Source organism: Protopterus annectens, chromosome 7.part0 (genome assembly GCF_019279795.1).
Source record: "Protopterus annectens isolate FY-2018-M chromosome 7.part0, PAN1.0, whole genome shotgun sequence".
NCBI lineage: Eukaryota > Metazoa > Chordata > Ceratodontiformes > Protopteridae > Protopterus > Protopterus annectens.
In genome coordinates this window covers 751,816,557-751,829,593 of record NC_056739.1, presented here as the reverse complement: position 1 = coordinate 751,829,593, position 13,037 = coordinate 751,816,557, and the positions used below count along the sequence as shown (strand labels likewise).

At 39.7% G+C, this 13,037-nt stretch overlaps 1 protein-coding gene across 1 annotated transcript in view; it reads left to right on the top strand.

Moving 5' to 3' along the window:
- Window positions 1–13,037, top strand: part of GUCY2D (guanylate cyclase 2D, retinal) — a 1,710,150-nt gene that overhangs the window by 1,611,630 nt on the left and 85,483 nt on the right. The window lies entirely within an intron of this gene.

The window sequence follows — 13,037 nt, the reverse complement described above, 5'->3', positions numbered from 1 at the left end:
GCTGCATGGCCCTTCCATTCTCTGCCTTGAATAAATAGTATGTCCTGCCTTCTCATTACCATCATGCCATCCACTTCCAGGCTGTGTCCTGTCAGTGAACCTGTATTCATGCTAGCAATCATTAGTTCATGCTTGCCATGTTGATTGGTTTTATCCAGCTTTCACTTAACAGACTTATCCTAGATGACTCGGTCTAATTAATTGGACACTGGCCAGCCAGTAGCTTATTGATCCAGGGCTGCTGGGCATTATGCACACTGGCCAGTAGAGGTAGACAGAGTTCTACAACTGCTAATATGGGTCCCAGATGTAGGTTGGATTAAGCCAGGCTCCAAACAGCACAAATTTTTTAACTACTAGACCATCCACTTTGCACATAGCTGAGCATTGCTCATTAAGTTCCTTGTCTTATTGTCCTATTTAATATTTAAATTTACCTCACTCCTCCCTAGTAGATCAGTAGCCATGGATGTGCACTTCCCGACTCTCTCTGTAGCCAGTCTGTTTGAGAAGGGTATTCTGCAGCATTGTAACAATTGGCTCATGTACACTGACTTAATAAAACAGATAGAAGTATGTGAGAGGTGTAAATACACTTTAACGCTGGAGGCAAAACTCTCTCTTACAACCAAAACTAATCCTATACAGGTTGCCAGTGGCACTTGTACCACATCTGCTGCACAGGGTAAAGACCCTAAGACCCTACACATAAAACTACTTATGCTGAGGTACTTACAAGTAAACTTCCTAAAACACTAAGACTTCCTGCACAACACAAACAAAAAATGGTCCTCAGCCATCACATAAACACTGCTAAAACACCACCCATAGCGACACATAATAACACTGTCTCAAATACTTTTATTGCTAAACCCTTAAGACAAACCAGTGCACAGACACATTTCCTGGTCATTGGTGATTCTATAGAGAGGCACATTGATGCTCCCCTCACCAGACTGAGTAAGGAGAGAGTCATGGTTAGCTGCCTTTCTGAGGCTAGGATCTGTCAAGTCACACAGGCACTCATGTCATTGAACCACAGGTACCAATGTGACTCTGTCATAATATATGTATATGTTAATGCCCTGAGATGTACCTCCCTTGACTATATGAAGCAAGGCATGATCGAGCTCTCTGATTATGTGTCTCAGGCAGGTATGAGCCTAGCACTGAGCAGCATACTACCTTCTACAAGGATGATGGCACATTACCAACAGAAAATTATTGATTTTATCAATTGGCTTAGCTTCTGGTGTCAGTCCAAGGAGGCACAATATTTGAAGTCATGGGAGGATATGGTTGACAGACCATGCTGCTTTGCCAGAGATGGTCTGCATTTATCCCCTCTAGGCTTTCAGATACTGGCAAAGACTTTTTCCACCCCCATAGTGCCTTTTTTAGGCAGTGCCAAATGGATAACCCTCCCAATTTAACTATGAAGGAATATTTGAAGGTGGTACTGCTCAGTGCTAGAAGTCTTAGCAAGAAACTCCACTCCCTTCAAGTCTTCCTCTCCCTTGAAAGTCTAAACATTTGTTTAGACCAGACAATGCACAGGAGGGATCTAAAGGTGGAGGAGTCTTAGTCAATATTAAAGCCAACTTCACATCCAGACTAGTTTGAATATGACCCCCTGGAACTCATACATATGCAACTCACCATAAACAGGGTGTCATACCATATCCTTGTAACCTATATGTCCCCCCTCCATGTCCCAGGAAACCCATACTACTGTACGTATCTCAATGTACTAGAGTCTCACACTGTTCAGCCAAATACAATATTCATGGGGGATCTCAACTAAAGCTACACAACTTGTAATGCACAAGCCTAGCTATTCCTAAACTTTGTTAATACCAACTTTCTGGAACAGTTGGACCATTCTCCTACCAGGGGTACAAACATCCTTGACCTTATACTCACAAACACATTGGGCCAGTGTTCCTCACCTAATGTACTTTCTTTGCTCATCAGATCTGACAGTAAGGCAGTATTGCTTGAAATAAAAGTTAAATCTGGTGATCCAGTGAAACCAAAAACCTTTAGGAACTATTCCAAGGCTAACCTCTGTCTACTAAGCAATAACTTGGCTAAATTCCAAGCACCCTTAAGCCCAGTAAATACCATAGCATATGCTGAGCTATTTACAAAAATCTCTGTAGGGCCATATTGATAACTGTATAGAGAGAGCTGTGCTCACTCGTATAAAGAATAAGACAAAGTCAAATCACAATAGCATTTGATTATATGGTAAAAGAAAAAAAAATCTTGGCCAGACTTAGGAGGAACAAAGCTACACATACTAAAAGCCCCTTGACTAATATAAACATGCTGCTAACAGGGCTAATTAATACTTTAAAGGCTAAATTTGAAGAAAAAATTGCTTCTCAGGCAAAGGACAACCACAAAGCTTTCTACAGCTATGTTGTAACCTCAGGAGAAATATGCAACAATGTGCCAAACTTATTGTAAATGGTATAACCCACACTGAACCAGAGACCATTGCCAACCTTTTGGCTGACATGTTCAACTCAAATTCTCACCCAATTCTCCTCCTAATAGTCCAAATGAAATTCCTCATACCACAATCCCACCCCAACCATTACTAGGGAACAGGTCATCAGTGCTCTTTCTAAGGCACTTTGATATGTACCTGACCAGGCATATGCAGCAGCTAGAGCAATCTCAGAAGTTCCTTACAAAAAGAATATATCTATGGGCCCCTGATAACATCCCAGGATGTTTAATAAATAGCATGAAACATGACTTCTCTAGTCCACTTGAATCACATTTTAATTGGAGCCTACAGTCTTGTTTTGTGCCCAAGGAATGGAAGATGGCTACAGTCATTCTCCTGCTCAAAGAAGGCCCAACGACTGATCTGGGTAACTACGGGCCCATAAGTCTGACCAGCTTCATATGTAAGGCCATGGAAAGAATCATCATGGATATGACAAATGAGGACATAGGTAACCTGCAGATGCTGAACCCATCACAATTTGGCTTTGTTAAAGGAAGGTCATGCTTATAAAATCTGGTGGGCTTTTTTGACAGGGTCACCAAAGCATTAGATGAAGGCAAGACTGCGTACACAGCTTACCTTGACCTGGCTTTGACATGGCCAAGACTTTTGATACAGTATCCCACTCAAGCATTATAGACAAGTTCACTAAATTAGGTATAAACCCTTCTATCACCCACTAGATAGCCAACTGGTTTACTGTTAGGACCCAGGAAGCCAAAATAGGTGTGGACATCTCCACCAAGAGGCTAGTCGATATCAGAGTCCTCCAGTTCTCTGTACTAGGCCCAGTCTTTTTGAGGATCTATTTCTCTGAAATGGAAGCAAATGATGAAGAGATGTTATAGGCTAAGTTTCCAGATGATTGAAAGCTGTGGGCTATCGTCGACTCCCCTGCAGACACTTGCATTCATCAATAAGGTGTATCTCGGACAAACAAATCATGCCAAAACCATGGTTTTAAACTCAGTGCTATGAAATGCATAATTGTACCCTGTGGGAAGTCAACCATCCCAACTAATTACCATGTTGATAATACTCCCTTAAGAGTCAACCCAGCGGTCAGGACTCTAGGTACACACACAGACATTAACCTTACCTTCGGCCACCACTTGGCTCCAGTGGTGAGGAAATCCATTTATGTTGCATAACTTATAAGTAAGGGAATGGCATCTAGGTCCAAAGAGGTCATTATGCCACTGTACTCTGCCCTTATCAGACCAACCATAGAGTACAGTGCTCCCTTCAGCATGTACCTGAACAGGTATATGCAGCAACTAGAGAAACCTCAGAGGTTCCTTACAAGAAAAAGATAAGGCATAAGAAACCTGCCTTATGCAGAGTGCCTTAAAGCCCTTTCCCTCTACTCAGTCTCCTATAGCTTGTTGGGGGTGATCTATGCCTGGTTTATAAAGTATCTGTAGACCCCACACTTATGAATCTCCTGCATATTCATAAGTCAAAAATTACCAGAAATATAAGATCAATGAAAGAAATAGACTGCAGAAGGTCAATAAAACCCCAAAAGTCAGAAGTGTGATAAAGCAAATGAACACAGTAATTAGGGCTGTCCATAGAGATCCACACGATATAACAGAAGTAAGCAGGATATATTACTGTGCAGCTAAATTATTAACTGATAACGTTGTACCACAAGAACATAGGATAGTGAGGGGGATAAAGGGGAGAAATCGAATACCATCCTGGCAAGAGTATAGAAGAGGGAACAGATCAACAAAAATACTTAGAAAGATAGACATGATAAAAGCAATGTGCAATATTATAATGGCTCAAGATGTATCATGCACTATCACAAATAACAAATTAAAAATCTCAGCAGAGGTGGAAAAACGTAGACGATACACAGATAAATATAAAGGAAAAGTACAAAATAAGCAATTTATTGATGACCCAAAAAAGTTTTATAGAAAACTGGGAAACAAGGTAAAATTAATTGAAAGACCACCAAAAAAAGAAGAAATAGATGCATTTTGGATAAGCATCTATGAAGATCCTGTGGAACACAACAAAGATGCTAAATGGATAAAAGAAGTAAAAGAAAGGATAATAAATTTAAAGGTACATGATATGAAACGGGATGAAGTAACAGCTAGAGAGACTGAAACCAAGTTAAGAAAAGCCTCAAATTGGAAAACCCCAGGCCCAGATGCACTACCTAACTTCTGGTTAAAAGGATTAACATCTTTGCATGAAGATTTAGCCATGAGTAAGAACTATTTATATGCGCATACTGAACAAACACCAACATGGCTAACAACAGGAAAAACAATGCTCCTACTTAAAAGTGAACCTGCAAGCTACCCTAAAAATTACAGACAATAACTTGGCTTCCGAAGACGTATAAACTATACACTGGAATTGATGCTGACAGAGTCTGTAGTCATTTAGAAGAAAGCTCTATTATGGCAATAAATATGAATAAATGCAAAAAAAAGTATCATCATACCATTCGGCAAAAACACGACCCCTACTGATTACCACATCGATGGTAATTCCCTAAGCATGCAACCTGTGGTGAGAGACCTGGGCACTCAGGTTGATAACAACCTCACATTCGACCATCATGTACCGGCAGTGATCAGAAAAGCCTTTTACTTTGTTCACCTCATAAGTAAAGGGATTGCATCCAGAAAAAAGGAGTTTATTACCTGTCTATACTCCTCCCTCATTAGACCAATAATTGAGTATAATGCCCCATTTGGGATGTACCTCTCCAAACATCTGCACCAACTGGAAAGGCCACTGAAATACCTCACAAAGAGAATCCATGGCCTCCAACACCTGCCCTATGCAGACATGCTCAAATCACTATCACTCTACTCGGTATTGTACAGATTGCTCCGGGGTGATCCGTGTCTCACCTACAAGGCAATCTCGGACCCTGCCCTTTTAGAGATGCTCCAAATCCATAAGTCTAACTCCTCATGCACTACCCACTCAAAAGGTCTGAACCTAATATGTGACATCAACAAAACCTGCTGGAGAGACAGGTTTGTCTCCTAGATGCTGCCCCGTCTCTGGAATAGACTCCCCATACACGTCAAACACAGCACCTCGCTGACCCTCTTCAAGTGCAACTTTGATGAGTGGATGGGAAACCCACAAATTTGTCCCAGGGGTTCCACCTGTGTCCCTCACTGACAGGGGTGACAAGTGCTGACTGAAGTTTCTTTTTGGGAATAAACTCTTGGCTAGGCTTGTAAGGGCAGCAAACACAAAGAATACCATGGCTGTAAACTGTGCTTCTGTAAAATTCAATACAAACAAAAGAGAAAAAGAGCACAATGACATTCAGCCTTTTATTAAAATGATAATCAGCAAAGCTTTTGGGTTCCCCTTCCTGTAAGCACTGAAGGGGAAACCCGAAAGCTTTGCTGATTATCATTTTAATAAAAGGTTGAACATCACTGTGCTCTTTTGCTCTTTTGTTAGGCTTGTAAGGGCCACAGGGCCATTAGCCCAGTAACCCTATGATCCTATGATCCTGTGAATAGAACAAAAGGGCAATAAAAGAAAGTCATATGGAACAAAGGATCATTTGCTGTTAAATAAAGTCATAGTGGAGAACTGTAAAAAGGGGAAGAATCTAAGTATGGCATGGACTGACTACAAAAAAGCATTTGATAGTATCCCACATTCATGGATAAAAGAGTGCTTAAAAATGCATAGGATACACCCTACACTGATCGACAACATTACAGTGACCATGAAACAGTGGCAGACCAAAAAATTCAAAGGGGGATATTCCAGGATGACTGCCTGTCAATGCTACTATTCTGTCTTGTCCTTAACCCATTAAGCGGTCTACTTAACAGCTTAGGCCAAGGCTATAATTTTGCTTCTAGAAAACAACAAAGTGTAAAGACTTCTCATCTTCTGTTTGTCGATGATTTAAAGCTGTATAGCTCATCAGATGAGGAACTGAAAGCACAACAGCAAGTTGTCAAAACTTTTTCAGATGATATAAGAATGTCATTTGATCTTGATAAATGTGCAAAACCAACCTTTAAAGCAAGAAAACTGCAGCACTAAGAAAACATCAGTTTGGGACAAGAATATGATATAAAAGAACTTGAGCAAGATGGAGTGTATAAATATTTGGGAACTGGTGAAGGATCAACAGTAAAATGCAAATAAAACAGCAAGGAATACTTTAGAAGACTTAAATTAATCCTGAAAACAGCACTGACATCTAGGAACAAAATCTAAGATATAAACCAATTTGCTTTTCCTATCTTAAGAGTTTTGGAGTGATTGGCTGGCCCCAAAATGTGTTGGCTAGATTAAATAGGAAAACAACAAGGATGATTCATGCTTACCAAATGATCTATAAAAATCAGTGCTTAACAAGATTATATATTCCCCATTCCAAAGGAGGGATGGGTCTCCTTGAAATTGATTACATGTATAGATCTGCAATCATGGAACTCCACACATATTTGCTGACCTCACAAGACCCAAATGTAGTGAACGCTTTGAAACATGGGGAGAATAAATCTAAGATGACTTCCCTGCTTAAGCTAGCAGAAGCATATCGGCATCAAGCAGGAATGGAAATCAAACCAGAAGTAGATAAAAATCAGGCAGCAGCAACTGAATGTGCTAAAAAAAACAAAAGAAAGAATATAAGGTGAAAGACCAGATGAGAAGGCAAGAAATGTGGAAAATGCATAAATATAGTTGCAATTATAATAAATTTATGGAAGAACTTCGTGTTGATCAGGAATGAATGTAGGACTGGTTTAGGAGAGGAGAATACAAACCAAGAGATGAAAGGTTAATATTGGCAGCCCAAGATAGTGGGCTATGTACACATTGGTTTAGAAAGTCCATTGAACATGTGGGAGAAACAGACAAATGTAGGTTTTGTAAAATAAAATTGGAAACAGTTGCACACCTCGTTGCTGGTTGTGACATTCTAACGGCAGAAGGATTGTATATATTGAAAGGCATAATAAGGTGGCAAGGCTATTGCATTGGGGATTGTGCAACCATTATGGTACTGAAGTGGCTAACAAACACTGGAAACATGAGCTACAAAGCATAATAGAAAATGATGAATTCTACATCACATGGAATCATTCATTACCAACAGTTCAAAAGATAGATGCTAGAAAACCAAATATAGTGGTCCATGAAAAGAAGATAAAAGTAGCATTGATCATTGAAATCACCACACCCAGTGACTACAGTATTTTGTGTACAGACACAAAATCATAAAATATCAGGATTTGCAGGCAGAAACAAGAGCAATGTGGAAGAAAGATACCCAGACAGTTCCAATAGTAGAAGGTGCAACAGGTCTTATAAAAAAAAAATCTACAATCATATTTAGATATGTTACCAATACATTGCAGAAGGGGTAATTAGTGGGCACAATGCAGGTGCTACGAACAGCACTTCTGACTAACATCAAAGACTGAAACAATACTAATTTCATGAGCTTTAATTGTACTTTGACTTAGGAATGAGGTCCATTCTCGTCATGGTATTAGAAACCCAAAGGATTTGGAGAAATCAAAAAAGGGAAAAATACAAGGTCTAAGGAACTGAATTTTGTTTGTGACTTAAACAGAACATGCTGGAGAGACAGATATCTGTCCCAGAGACTTTCCCTTCAATGGAACAGGCTTCCCATCTGTGTGAAGCTGAATGCTTCTATTACCCAGTTTAAGAGCAACCTAGACCAGTGGATGGGGAATAGGAAACTTACAGCAGGCCTGCTACCCATGTCCCTTATGGATAGACGTAGAGTATAAATGCCTGTCCCTGAGTGTCCTATTTGGATACAGGACATTATTATTCTTTTGGGAAAACTTGGCTATGCTTAGAAAGCCCCCCTGGGTTGTAAGCCTAGTAGCAATCTATGACTCTATGAATCACCCATAAATATCCATGCTCATTTTTGATGACATTAGTCACCATGACCAAATCACCAAGAGACAGTTTTTACACTGCCAAGTGGCTAGCCCAGCATGGCATGTAGTCTGTATTTCATGTTCTCCTACCAAGAAAACACTGGGCACCACAGCTGATGCCTCTTCCCCAGTAGGTACCACCTAGTATCTGTGCTGCTATCCATATCTCTATTCAGTTGTTGGGGGTGAGCTTGATGTGGAAACACCAAATGTGTTTTTGGGGAATCCAACAGAGACCTAACCTCCCTACAAAATGTCTAACAAACATACTACTAGGCAATTCAAGAACATGCTTGCATTCTGTGAATTAACAGTCAGCACACTTTTCACATGACCAGTGTTTTGAGCTTCAGATTTAAAGCTATGTTAAACTTATGTTTTTGTAAAGGTAATGCCTAGATTAGCTAAACGTGGACACATTACAAACCTTTTTTAACGGGGGAATTTTCAGTCAAGGTTAAAACCCCAAAGAGTTCTAACAAAGTTTTTTTATATGAGATATTAATGAATGAAAAACAATTTTAGAACATTATATATTTCAATTTAATGAACCACAGACACTATATAACAAAAACTATACAATAGCAATTAAATTTCAATTAAATGTAGCAACAATTATGAGAGAAATGTACATTTTACATGTTTATATTTCAGGTTTGCATCATGGTGGGAATGTTGTGGGGTAATGACAGTGAATTCAGATGCGGCGTTAGTAAATGACAGAGAGAATAAGTGCAGAGATTAAGATGCCCTTAGGTACTTCTGCCTGTGGCCTAGTGGTTAGAAAATTGATTTAGATGTACCCCTTTATGTGTCCAATCCTGGGTGAGAACACAATACCAGCTGATTTCTAGGTGACCTCTGCCTCACATATAGAGCTTAAAAAAACATACTCTGTCAGACATTTGCAAGTCTAGTGGTATCATAAACATTTTCTCAAGGGATCTCAGTCTCTTCTGTAAAATAAATAGAACATATTGGGGGGATATGTATGTATCACATAGAATACCCCTCTTATGGAACTGTGTTCCACTCCACATAAAGTATTTCTCTTAATCTATTTAAATGTAATTTGCATGCGTGGATTGGTAACCATAAATCACCCCTAGTTTAGCATCCCTGTCCCTTATGGATAGGGGAGCCATGTAAAAGTCCTAACATATCTCTGGGTTGTTCGTGGTCTGTGCAAAATATAAGAGCTAAAAACTACCATGAAAATGTAATAGTACACATCTTAACATCCTGACAGATTAACAGCCCAGAAAGTAACTATGAGCCTATGAACTTAATTAGGTGATGTGGTCTGCTGTGTGGCAAGTGCAGTTTGAGTTGGTATGGAGAATTTTTTTTAAGTTCAACTCTAAAGTAGGGGAAGGGGGATTGTAGTTCCTTTAAGTGGGAGTGGAGGCATTCTCATAGTTTTGGAGAAAGGATGGAGAAAGAGTGGTGAGTACAGTATGGCTTGGCTTGTGGGGGCTGTTTGTGAGAGGTATCTGAGCTAGTAGTGTGCCTGGTTGGTATAAAATTTGACTGCTAGTAGTGGGAATGAATTAGGTTGGAGATGTGTGAAAATACAAGAGCCTAGAAGAAAGTCTATTCTGTATTGCACTGGGAGATATTTGGCTTTTTTGAGGGTGAGACATGACATGGTGTGTTAATGATGAAGCAACAGATTTTATTTTCAGTATTCTGTAGTGTGAAAGAGTTTTTTCTGGAGGGTGCGGCTATTATGGATAGCATGGATAATTAATGATACAGAAGTGAGATCCAGAAGGCATAATCTCTACTTCATCAGTAAACATAAAATATGGATCTCACTCAAGAGTCAGAACAAGTAGTGCAGCCATTAATTATATATTTAAAAGAACAAACATTCCTTTAGCTGGACGAGAATTTTAAAATTGATGTAGCTCATAGAACTGGATCTGAAAGTGGAAATATTAACAGGCTAATAATGCTAAATGTCTGAATCTCTGCTAAAAATTCTGACTTCATAGTTATAATTAAAAAAAAAGAAAGACAAACTTATAGAAATACTAGCATTCAGGTATTCTAGCCTCTCCCAAACTGATTTTTCAAACAGAAGATGTAAATCTACAGAAATTAGAAAGTAGCTTTGAGTGAAATTATACTATCATTTTCTTTTATATTCTTGGCAAAGATAGTAGTCATTTATTAGGACCCTAAGTTATATTTTGACACAAATTTGTTAGGTGAGACAGAATAGAAAGTATTAAAGTTTAGTTGTGCATGCAGCTTTATACTTAGAATAACTGGAGACATTCTTAAATGATAATGAACTCTGTGGTCGGCCTCAGTAAGAAGCTGAAATCCCTCATAAAATCCCCCAAAGCTAGTTACGAAAACAAAATTGCCACTGATTCTAAAGACAACCACAAAGCATTCTATAGCTATGTCAAGAATCTCAATGGCAAGACTCAGATCTGCTCTGAGTTACAGCACAATGGCACTAAATATACAGACCCAACTGATATTGCCAACATCCTGGCAGATAGGTTCAGTGCTAACTTTACCTCTCTCTCACCCTCTAAAGGGTTCATTTCTATACTGGAAGAATGCAAAGTTCCTGTAATCACAGCTGCACAGGTGAAAAACACACCCTCCAAAGCCAAGAACACAGCATCCATGGGACCTGACAACATCCCAGGTTGCGTTCTACATAAACTACAGAACGAACTGACACTCCACCTAAGTACCATGTTCAATCATAGCCTTACCTCAGGCTTTCAGCCCACTGAAAGGCGCACAGCAATGGTTATTCCACTCCATAAAGGGGGAGCCACCACAGACCCTGGGAACTACCACCCCATCAGCCCGACAAGCCTGGTCTGCAAGGCTATGGAATGTATCATCATGGAACTTATAAACAATGACATTGGTAATCTCTAAACTATGGGCCCTACCCAGTTCGGGTTTGTACAAGGCAGATCATGTCTCCTAAACCTGATAGACTTCTTTGAAGTGGTCACCAAAGGTGTAGATGAGGGTAAGGTGGTTCACACAGCCTATCTAGATCTCGCCAAGGCTTTCAACACCATCCCCCACTTTGGAATTATAGATAAACTCACTAAACTAGGTATAAATCCCTATGTCACAAGATGGGTTGCCAACTGGCTCACTGACAGAACCCACACTGTGAAAGTAGCAGAAGCTAAATCCTACTTCAGACCAGTGACAGGTGGAGTACCACAGGGTTCAGTCCTGGGTCCTCTCCTGTTTGGTATCTACTTCTTTGAAGTACAGGCTAACACAGAAGGTCTTTGGCTAACAAAGTTCGCAGATGACTGCAAGCTAGGAGCCATAATCAAAAGTCCTAACGATGTGGATATCCTACAAAAGGGCTTCATTGAAACAGATGCCTGGTGTCAAAGCCCTGGCCTCAAGCTTAATGCCAAAAAGTGAATTGTCATCACTTTTGGTAAAAATTCTGTACCCATGTACTACCACATAGACGATAGTCTACTTAACACCAAAAGTATGATAAGAGACCTTGGGACACAGGTGGACAGTAATCTCTCCTTTGATAATCACATCACCACAGTAGTTAGGAAATACTTCTATGTGGCACACCTCATCACAAAAGGATTCTCATCCAGGAAAAAAGAGGTCATTGTTCCCCTCTACTCATCAATCATTAGACCCTTATAGAGTACAATACCCCTTTTGGTATGTACCTCACCAGACATCTAAAACAACTGGAAAGGCCACAGAAATACCTCACAAAGAGGATTACCAGCCTCAAACAGATGCCATACACAGACCATCTCAAAAATCTCCAGTTTTACTCTGTTGCATATTGCCTATTCAGAGGTGATCTCTGCCTAACATACAAAGCTATGTCAAATCCAGAGCTGTTAAAGAAATCCAAATCCCTCCACGCTACATGCTCTAGGGACCTAAACCTTGGCACCATAATAAACAGAACATGTGGAGGGATAGATTCCTGTCCCAGCGACTTCCCATACTCTGGAAAAAACTTCTTATCTATATCAAACAAAGCTCCTCATTAGCACTCTTCAAGAAAAATCTTGATGATTGGATGGGAGATAGGAAATTCACCCTGGGGATCACTTCTGTGGCTCTGCTTGACAGAGGCACAGGAAAATAATGTTCTTGGGTGGCAAAAGCCAGGGTACTGTTTAGCTAGGCTTATATAGGCCTTAGGGCCAATAGCCTAGCACCTACCTATGAACCTATAAGTGGAGGTAGGCGTTCTTGGTATTTGGATAGGTTACAGTCTGATTGTTGCAGGACCCTAAATAAAAAACTTGGCAGTTTTTTTTCAAGAAGAATAGATTGCTGGGTTAAAGTTAAATATTGCCTTGGTTCACTGCCATCAAATGTTGTACCCTAGTAAAAGATGGAAGTCAGTCAATTATAAGAAATACAAAGTAGCAAAGATAAGGAGTAAGATTTGTGGAATCAGCATAAATCTAATTATATTATCTTTGCTAGTGAGTATAATAGATCACAGATGTAGCTCTTTTGCTAATAAGTAATAAATATAAAGCGTAGCTCATAATTCTAGATTGCAGGGTTAGGTAATTACAGCAAAA